At 45.6% G+C, this 8,438-nt stretch overlaps 1 pseudogene; it reads left to right on the top strand.

Moving 5' to 3' along the window:
* Positions 1 to 3,351: 3,351 nt before the first annotated feature.
* LOC142500139 (U2 spliceosomal RNA) lies at positions 3,352 to 3,524 on the top strand (annotated as a pseudogene).
* The last annotated feature ends 4,914 nt before the right edge of the window (positions 3,525 to 8,438 follow it).

Below are 8,438 nucleotides of genomic sequence, written 5' to 3' on the forward strand. Positions count from 1 at the left end.
GTCTGACAGAAAAAAAACAAACATGCATTTTTGGCTCTTTCTTTTGCAAAGAAAGAAGAAGATGAAATGACGACAAAATAAAGCCTCCTTCTTTTTGCTGTGTCTTGTTTGCTCTTTTGCGTGGCTTCTTACTTTCTTTTCTTTTCAGCTCCTCCTCGCATGGAGCAGGAGTGCCGCCTGCTGCCTAGCCTAATTCAGTCCGAACGAGCAGATGCCTAAGAAACTCCTGTTGAAGCTGTATCCAAATAGCCTGCATAGCAAACACTGCAGCAGCAAGCAGCAAATGCCTTGACTTGCTGGCTTCTTGTCACAATGGCTGGCTGGCTGGCTGGCTGGCTGAAATGACCTGAACTGAAAAGCCCAGCCACTGGCTGCTTGCTTGCTGCCTGAGTTTCATGGCAGCCCAGACGAGTCGGCTAGCAGAGAAAAAGTGGGCGGTTCCTATGCAAATAAGCAGACGAAGCCTGGTGCCGGAAAAAGAACTGGAAGCATGTGCCTTTTTGGCTGTTTGCTGGCCATGCGGGCCCCCCAGCAGTGTGTGCGGCTGCTTTTCTTTACTCCATAGAAAGTCTTTGGCTTTTGCATCCGTCGTCGTCGTCGCCGCCGCTGCTGCATAGACTCCCCGGAGCTGTGTCGGAAGGAGCGGAGGGACTGGAGGCATGCCTGCTGGGGGAGGAGGCGAGCGGGCAGCCAGCGGCTCCCTCTGCCCTTCTCCCTAAAGCGTAGCGCCCCCGGCCGTCGGGCGGCGCTCAGGCGGGGGCCCATTTCTGGTTATCGCTTCTCGGCCTTTTGGCTCAGATCATTGTGTCTGGGTCAGGGGCTTAGCTGGGACTGTGTCACCTTGGCCTTGCGGCATCGGCTCGAAAGAGTCTTAAGCCGCATGCTGCTTTTGGGGTGACACGCCATCCCGAGCTGATTCGGAGGGCGATCCAAAAGACAAGATGGCGTCTTGGGCGCATTTGAGGAACACAATCCGTGTTGCCGTCGACGAGGAAGAGAGAGGACGGATTTCGTTGCAGTTTATCGTGGTGGAGATGCTTCGGAAGATTGGCGTGGAAGCAGAGGAGATTTATTGCCTGCAAGATTTCCAGCGTCAAGGCACTTTCGATGTGACCTTTTATCAGGAAGGAAAATGCCTGGACTGCTTTGAGAAGATGAAGGAGCTGATGGGAGATCCCAGCATGCGGGGGATAAAGATATATCCTAGCTTTCGGATGGACGAACGGCCGGTAACGGTCCACATGTACAATCCGTATGTGCCGAAAGAGGAAATCCAGATGTTTTTAAAGCGGTATTGTACATCGGTGAGAGGCGGAGAAGTACTGCAGAATTCGTTTCGGATCTTTAACGGGAAAAGAAGGTTCTGGGTCCGCTTTATGCCAGACCCGACTGGAACAGGAGGAGTCAGGAACCCCCCTTCAAGCTTCAGCATAGGGGGAAATCGAGGTTTCCTGTTTTTTCCAGGACAACCTTTGTATTGTCGGAATTGCCTACAGTACGGGCATACCAGAGAGAACTGCCAAAAAACAGGTCAAGTGTGTCGTAATTGTGGAAAGGAAGGGCACACAGCAAATAAATGTGATGTGCCCAGGAGATGTGATCTGTGTGGGGAGGGTGGACATTTGGCAAGACAATGCACCAGGAAAAAAAGCTATGCTCAGGCTATGAGTCCTGATCGGGGGAGAGACGAATATGAGAGCTCCCTGATGATAGATGAGAACAAGGGGACCTCGGAGGTGGAGGAAACCCCTGAGATAGAGACTGATCCTAGACTGACGGAGATATACCTGGAGCACTTAGAAAAGAGTGACGCCCAGGAAAAGAAAGAGGAAGATTTTTTTCTGGACTCTGTTGCCCAAAGTTTTGGTGGGGAAAAGAAGGAAGGAGGAGACTCTGATCAGGCAGTGGATAAGGGTGGGAAAGCAGGGTCTGTGAGTACGCCTGCCCCAAACTGGGGGGAAAGTATGGAATTTCATGATGCACAGGGGAGGGAGGGGAAGTCTTGTGAAGAACAGGAGGAGGAAATGGAGGTTACAGTTGGGGAAAAGAAGCCCCAAAAACGTAAAAGTCAACAGGAAGTAGACAGTATAGAAGTGAAGGATGTCCAGGGGGAAGAGAACAGAGAGGGGCCTAGGGAAAAAGTAGAGAAGGGAGGGAAGATAGGGAAGGAACAGATGAGAGAAGTACCAAGGCAGTGTACATTAAGGGAAAAAATGGGGGAATTTCACAGTGCAGTTGGAGAGGTAGATTTCTGGGTAGGAATTTTTAGGAAGCAACATAAGGGGAGTACAGATCAGCAAATAATAAAGAGATTAGAAGAAGTAATGCATCAAAGGAAAAACATCACAAAAGAGAAATATGAGGAAATGAAAAAAGAACAGATACAGTTGGTGGAGATGAAAGAGGGTAGAGCAGTTCCTAAGGAAAAAAAGGAGGAAAAAATAGTCTTTGAGCTAGAAGACGTTAGTGAGGAGGAAGTAAAAAATCCAGTGAGCTCTACAGAGGTGACAGTGATAGAAGAAACCCCGGAAAGTAGCATGCCAGACAAAAGGGAGAAAGAGCATAGTGGTTTTGAGGGATACCCTAGTATTTCGGAGAACCAAACACAGAGAACAGCACCATCAAGTAATAGGAGTAGTGGGAGTGATTGGGGGCCGATCTCTTCGTCAGAAAGTGAAGGGGGAGGGGAGTTTAGACGAGAGGGAGAAGCAAGTTTGAAGGAGGAAGCTAGAGGAGGAACAGCAGAACAAAAGTGGGAAAAGGTAACACCGAGGAAATTGAAAGTGGTAGAAAGTGGGAGTGATAGTTCATCTTCAAGGAAAAGTTGGGAAAAGGACCAAAAGCAAATAGGGAAGGGAATCAAAGTTCAAAGACAAGGAAGTGGGGTAAGCGGAAGTGAGAGTAAGGGAGAGGAGAAAAAACTGACCCAGAAGTACCCACCGGGAGAGTCACCAGGGGAAAAAGCCTTAGACGCTAAATTGAGGATAGTTGAGGAGAAAGTGGGAAACAGAACATTTTGGTTTCATGTGGTAAAAGAGGAACATAGGGGACTAAATACAGAACAGCACATAGAGTACCTAGAAGAAGTAATTGTTAAAAGGGCACAGTCTTCTATTAAGGAGTTTGAAGTGTATTTTGAAGGTCTTAAAAGAAAATACCCTAATACTTATGCATCATCAGTGTATAGGTATGGGGGGTATAAATAGAGGAGAGGTTTTTTTCAGGGTTTTTTTTGAAGAATACTGGATGTATTGCTTGTATATACAAGAGCTGTTTATCTTATGTTTGATGTTTGGAATTTTTTTCTTCTGAAAAGTAAGACTCTGTATGTTTTTGATTTATGAACCAATAAACACTTATGGAAAACAAAATCTGTTCTTATCAGTTTAATATCTGATACGTCCCCTATCTGGGGACCATATATTAAATGGATTTTTAGAACAGGGAGATGGAAGAAGAGCTTGCTCTGTCCACTCCACGCATTGACCTGGTATTGCAGTACCTCCAGGACCGGTGCACTTCCCTTTGGGGATATTTGGCTTGTATCAAAAAATAGAAACAAATGACTGTCTGACAGAAAAAAAACAAACATGCATTTTTGGCTCTTTCTTTTGCAAAGAAAGAAGAAGATGAAATGACGACAAAATAAAGCCTCCTTCTTTTTGCTGTGTCTTGTTTGCTCTTTTGCGTGGCTTCTTACTTTCTTTTCTTTTCAGCTCCTCCTCGCATGGAGCAGGAGTGCCGCCTGCTGCCTAGCCTAATTCAGTCCGAACGAGCAGATGCCTAAGAAACTCCTGTTGAAGCTGTATCCAAATAGCCTGCATAGCAAACACTGCAGCAGCAAGCAGCAAATGCCTTGACTTGCTGGCTTCTTGTCACAATGGCTGGCTGGCTGGCTGGCTGGCTGAAATGACCTGAACTGAAAAGCCCAGCCACTGGCTGCTTGCTTGCTGCCTGAGTTTCATGGCAGCCCAGACGAGTCGGCTAGCAGAGAAAAAGTGGGCGGTTCCTATGCAAATAAGCAGACGAAGCCTGGTGCCGGAAAAAGAACTGGAAGCATGTGCCTTTTTGGCTGTTTGCTGGCCATGCGGGCCCCCCAGCAGTGTGTGCGGCTGCTTTTCTTTACTCCATAGAAAGTCTTTGGCTTTTGCATCCGTCGTCGTCGTCGCCGCCGCTGCTGCATAGACTCCCCGGAGCTGTGTCGGAAGGAGCGGAGGGACTGGAGGCATGCCTGCTGGGGGAGGAGGCGAGCGGGCAGCCAGCGGCTCCCTCTGCCCTTCTCCCTAAAGCGTAGCGCCCCCGGCCGTCGGGCGGCGCTCAGGCGGGGGCCCATTTCTGGTTATCGCTTCTCGGCCTTTTGGCTGCGATCATTCGTAGTCAGAGGCAGCTGAGGAGAGTCCCAGCCTCTTGGCCTTGTGGCATCGGCCCTTTCGGGGGTCTTAAGCCACCTGCTGCTTTGGGGAGGTTGCGAGCTCTGAACAGCGATCATGACGGCACCTGGAGCGCGTCTGAGGAACTCGGTGAGGCTGCTTGTGGAAGAACCGGAGAGAGGAACGATACGCCTGACGCATATTGTCGAGAAGGTTCTGAAGGATGGATTCGGGCTGGAGTTGGAGAAAATTTTTTGCCTTCAAGATTTCCAGAACCAAGGTATTTACGACCTAACCTTCATGAATAACGCCGATTGCATGAACTTCTATGCGAAAAGCCAAGAGAGAATGCATTGGGAAATGTTGCATGGAATAAAAGTGATCCCGAGTTTTATGCTTGAAGAAAAGCCCGTAACAGTACATATGTACAACCCCTATGTCAGACAGGAGCAGATTGAACTTTTTCTTATGAAGTACTGCTCCTCAGTAAGGGGAGGGCAACAACTTACAAACTATTACCAGATATTCAATGGGAAAAGGAGATTCTGGGTAAGGTTCAGAGAAGACCCGGAAGGTGTGGGGGGAGTGATGCAGCCCCCGAGCAATTTCAGTATTGGAGGAAACAGGGGGTTCTTGATGTACCCTGGGCAACCACTGTACTGCAGACGGTGTTACAAGTATGGTCATACTATGGACAGTTGCCCCAAAACAGGACAATGCTGCAGGAATTGTGAAGAGGAAGGGCACACCGCCGGAGAGTGTGTAGTGCCAAAGCGATGTGACAAGTGTGGAGAAAGAGGTCACCTACAAAGAGCTTGCCCCCAAAAAATGAGCTACGCTCAAACCCTACGAGCAGAGGGAGGGGTGACTGAGGTGGAAAGACCCGAGACGGCCGAAGGGAAAACAGAGGTGCGAAAGCCCGAACCGGAGGAAAATCAACTGGTGGAGATAGAGGAAACACCCCCTAGGGGGAAGGCTACAGAGCAGTTTCAGGAAAAAGAAGAAATGCTGGGAGAGTTTTTTGGAAACATGGTGCAGGAGAGGGAGGGGGCTGTGGAAATTAAAACTTGGGGAGAGGAGGAATACACCTCTGAAGAGGTGGAAGAAATGGATTATCACCAGGTGGACTCCAAAAAACGCAATAAAAGGAAAATAGTCCATGCCGAGGTACATGGTGTGCAAACAAAATCCAGATTTGAACCCCTGCGGGAGATCGACGAAAGAGAGGATGTGATACTAAGCCCCAGTCAAGTTATAGAGGACGTATCGAGCCCTGAAGGAGTAAGCGACACAATGGCGGAGATTGGAGAGGACGTGTCTTCCCCGCCATCGGTTTTGAACTTTCTAGAGACGGGGAATGTTTCAAACCTGCAGGACGTGTCAGGTATGAGGAAGGATGGGAAGGGCTGACCAAAAAAAAAAAAAAAAAAAAAACTATGCCCCAGATGTGTGCTCTTTTTGCACTAGAAAGACTTGATGGAAAGAGAGGATAATGGGTTAAAAAAAAAAATACAAGGGAAAAAAAAAAATGTGTGAGTACCCATGAGAAGAACGAATTAATATGGACTAGGAAAAAAAAAAAATGAAAAAATTATGTTTTCTATTGCGTCTATTAATGTGCGTAGCATAGGGTCAGCGACGCGTAGAGCGGCAGTTTTAGATTATATAAGCACCCTTAAAGGAGATATCATATGCTTGCAAGAGTGCGGGCTGGAAGAACCTCCCAAAAACCAGGGGTGGAAAAAGGGTCTGGCAGTATGGTCAGGAAGCAGTAGTTGTAAAAACTCGGGTATAGGGGTGCTGATCAAAAACCCTAAGATAAATATAGTAAGAGTAATAGAGATCGAGCCGGGTCGGCTAATTTTAGTTTTTTTTGAAGCAGAGGGTTATCATTTTCGCTTATTCAATATTTATGCTTCCCCGCATAGAGGGGAGAGAAAGGATTTGTTGAAGAAACTTAGTTTGTATCTCCCTGGAACAGACCCGACGATAGTAGTGGGAGATTTTAATTGCATTATAGATAGCAAGGATAGAGAAGGAGCAGGGGAGAGTGGAGGCTTAGATAGTACGGGGAGACTATTGGGGAAAATAATAGAGGATTTTGGCCTAATAGACAATGGGAAGAGGTATATCAAAGGGGATGATAGATTTACTTGGTATAGCGACAAGGGCACAATTAGGTCTAGGATAGATTTTCTTTTGACAAAGGATGTGGAAATCACTACAGTAGAACATAAGAAAGTGGCCTTCTCAGACCACGTATGGATCAGGGGGGAGTTTGGTGTGAATGAGAAGGGAAGGGGTGGAAAGTTCATATGGAAGCTGAATGTGGAGTTGTTAGAAGATGAAAACGTGAGGAAAAGGTATGAATGGATGTATAGAAAACTGAAACAGAGAAAGAGTGAGTATGAGGATGTGGGGGAATGGTGGGAAATGGTCAAAAAAGAAACAAAGGTGTTTTTTATTAAAAGAGGATGTGAAAGGATGAGGAGGAAGAGAGAGGAGTATGAGATTTGGCACTATAGGCTTAATTATCTATATAAGATGAGGAACTTAGGGTATAAAGTGGGGGAGGAAATTGAAGAAGCAAGGAGGAAAATTAAAAGTATGCTGGAGGAAAGGGGAAAAAAAATAATATTCCAGTCAAAAGTAGAGCAAGTGGAAAAGGGGGAGAAATGCACAAGGTTCTTTTTCAAAAAGGTGTATTCGGCAAGGGAAAGAATGAAGAGTGTAAAAAATAGGAACGGAATGGAGGTGGAAGGGAAAGCAGAGATGTTGGAGGTGGTGGAAAGTTTTTATCAGGATCTGTATGAAGAGAAAAAAAGAGATGCAGGATTCGAGAAGGAAGTTTTAAATGCTCTAGAAAGAAGGTTAGATAGAGGAGACCAGGAATTTCTGAATAGAGAAATTAATATAAAAGAATTGGAAGAAGCAATGCAGGAAGGGGGAAAAAATAAAACCCCAGGGAGCGATGGGCTCCCATATGAATATTACAAGACCTTTTGGGAAATAATTAAAGAAGATTTTGGAGTGGTAAGTCAGACAGTCCTGGGACACCAGGAGTTACCTGATACAATGAGAGAAGGAATTGTGACGCTGATTTTCAAAAAAGGTGATAAAAAGGAGCTAAAAAATTGGCGTCCGATAACGCTATTGAATAGCGATTATAAGATCATAGCCAAAACCTTGGCTAACAGAATGAAGAAAATTATAGAACGAGTGATTGGGGAAGAGCAGGTGTGTGGAATCCCGGGAAGACAAATAGGGGAAAACCTAGTGTTGTTGAGAGATGTAATAGCAGACAGTGAAAGCAGAAAACAACCGCTAGTAATAACAACGTTAGATTTTGAAAAGGCATTCGATAGGGTGTCTCATGTGTTTCTTTTTAAGGTGCTAAGAAGAATGGGTATACCTGAACAGTTTTTAAAGTATATAAGTTTATTATACAAAAATGTAGTATGTAAAATACAAGTGAACGCGAACCTGACAAGGGAGATACGAGTAGGGTCAGGAGTTAGACAGGGCTGCCCTTTCTCGCCGTTGGCCTTTATATGCGCCTTGGAGCCCTTAATTCAATTAATTAAAAAAGATAAAGTTATAAAAGGGGCAGAAATTCCGGGGAGTAACGGAAAAGGGGTCAAAATACTGGCATATATGGACGATGTGACCCTGATATGTAGGTCTAGTGTAGCGTTAAAAAGAGCTCTGTTTAAAACTGAATTCTTCTGTCAAGCGTCGGCTTTTAAATTGAATAAAGATAAAAGCTTTGCAAAAACCTTTGGGAAAATGGAAGGTTTAAGGGAAGCCCAAATCCCAATGGAAGAAGGAGCACTCGAGGTTCTGGGATTAAAATTTAATAAGGGGTTAGATGGGGTAGAAAGTTGGACAGACTTAGAAATAAAGGTTAAAAATAAAATAAGTATATGGGCTTTAAGAGTACTAACCATGGAAGGCAGGTTGCTAATTATAAAAAATGTGTTATTGCCAAGTATACTCTATGTGGGACTGGTGTTTCCACCAAAAAATGTTTGGATTAAAAAACTAGCGCGGTTAATATGTACTTTCTTT

The sequence above is a fragment of the Ascaphus truei genome, chromosome 7 (assembly GCF_040206685.1).
Source record: "Ascaphus truei isolate aAscTru1 chromosome 7, aAscTru1.hap1, whole genome shotgun sequence".
In the NCBI taxonomy this organism is placed as follows: domain Eukaryota; kingdom Metazoa; phylum Chordata; class Amphibia; order Anura; family Ascaphidae; genus Ascaphus; species Ascaphus truei.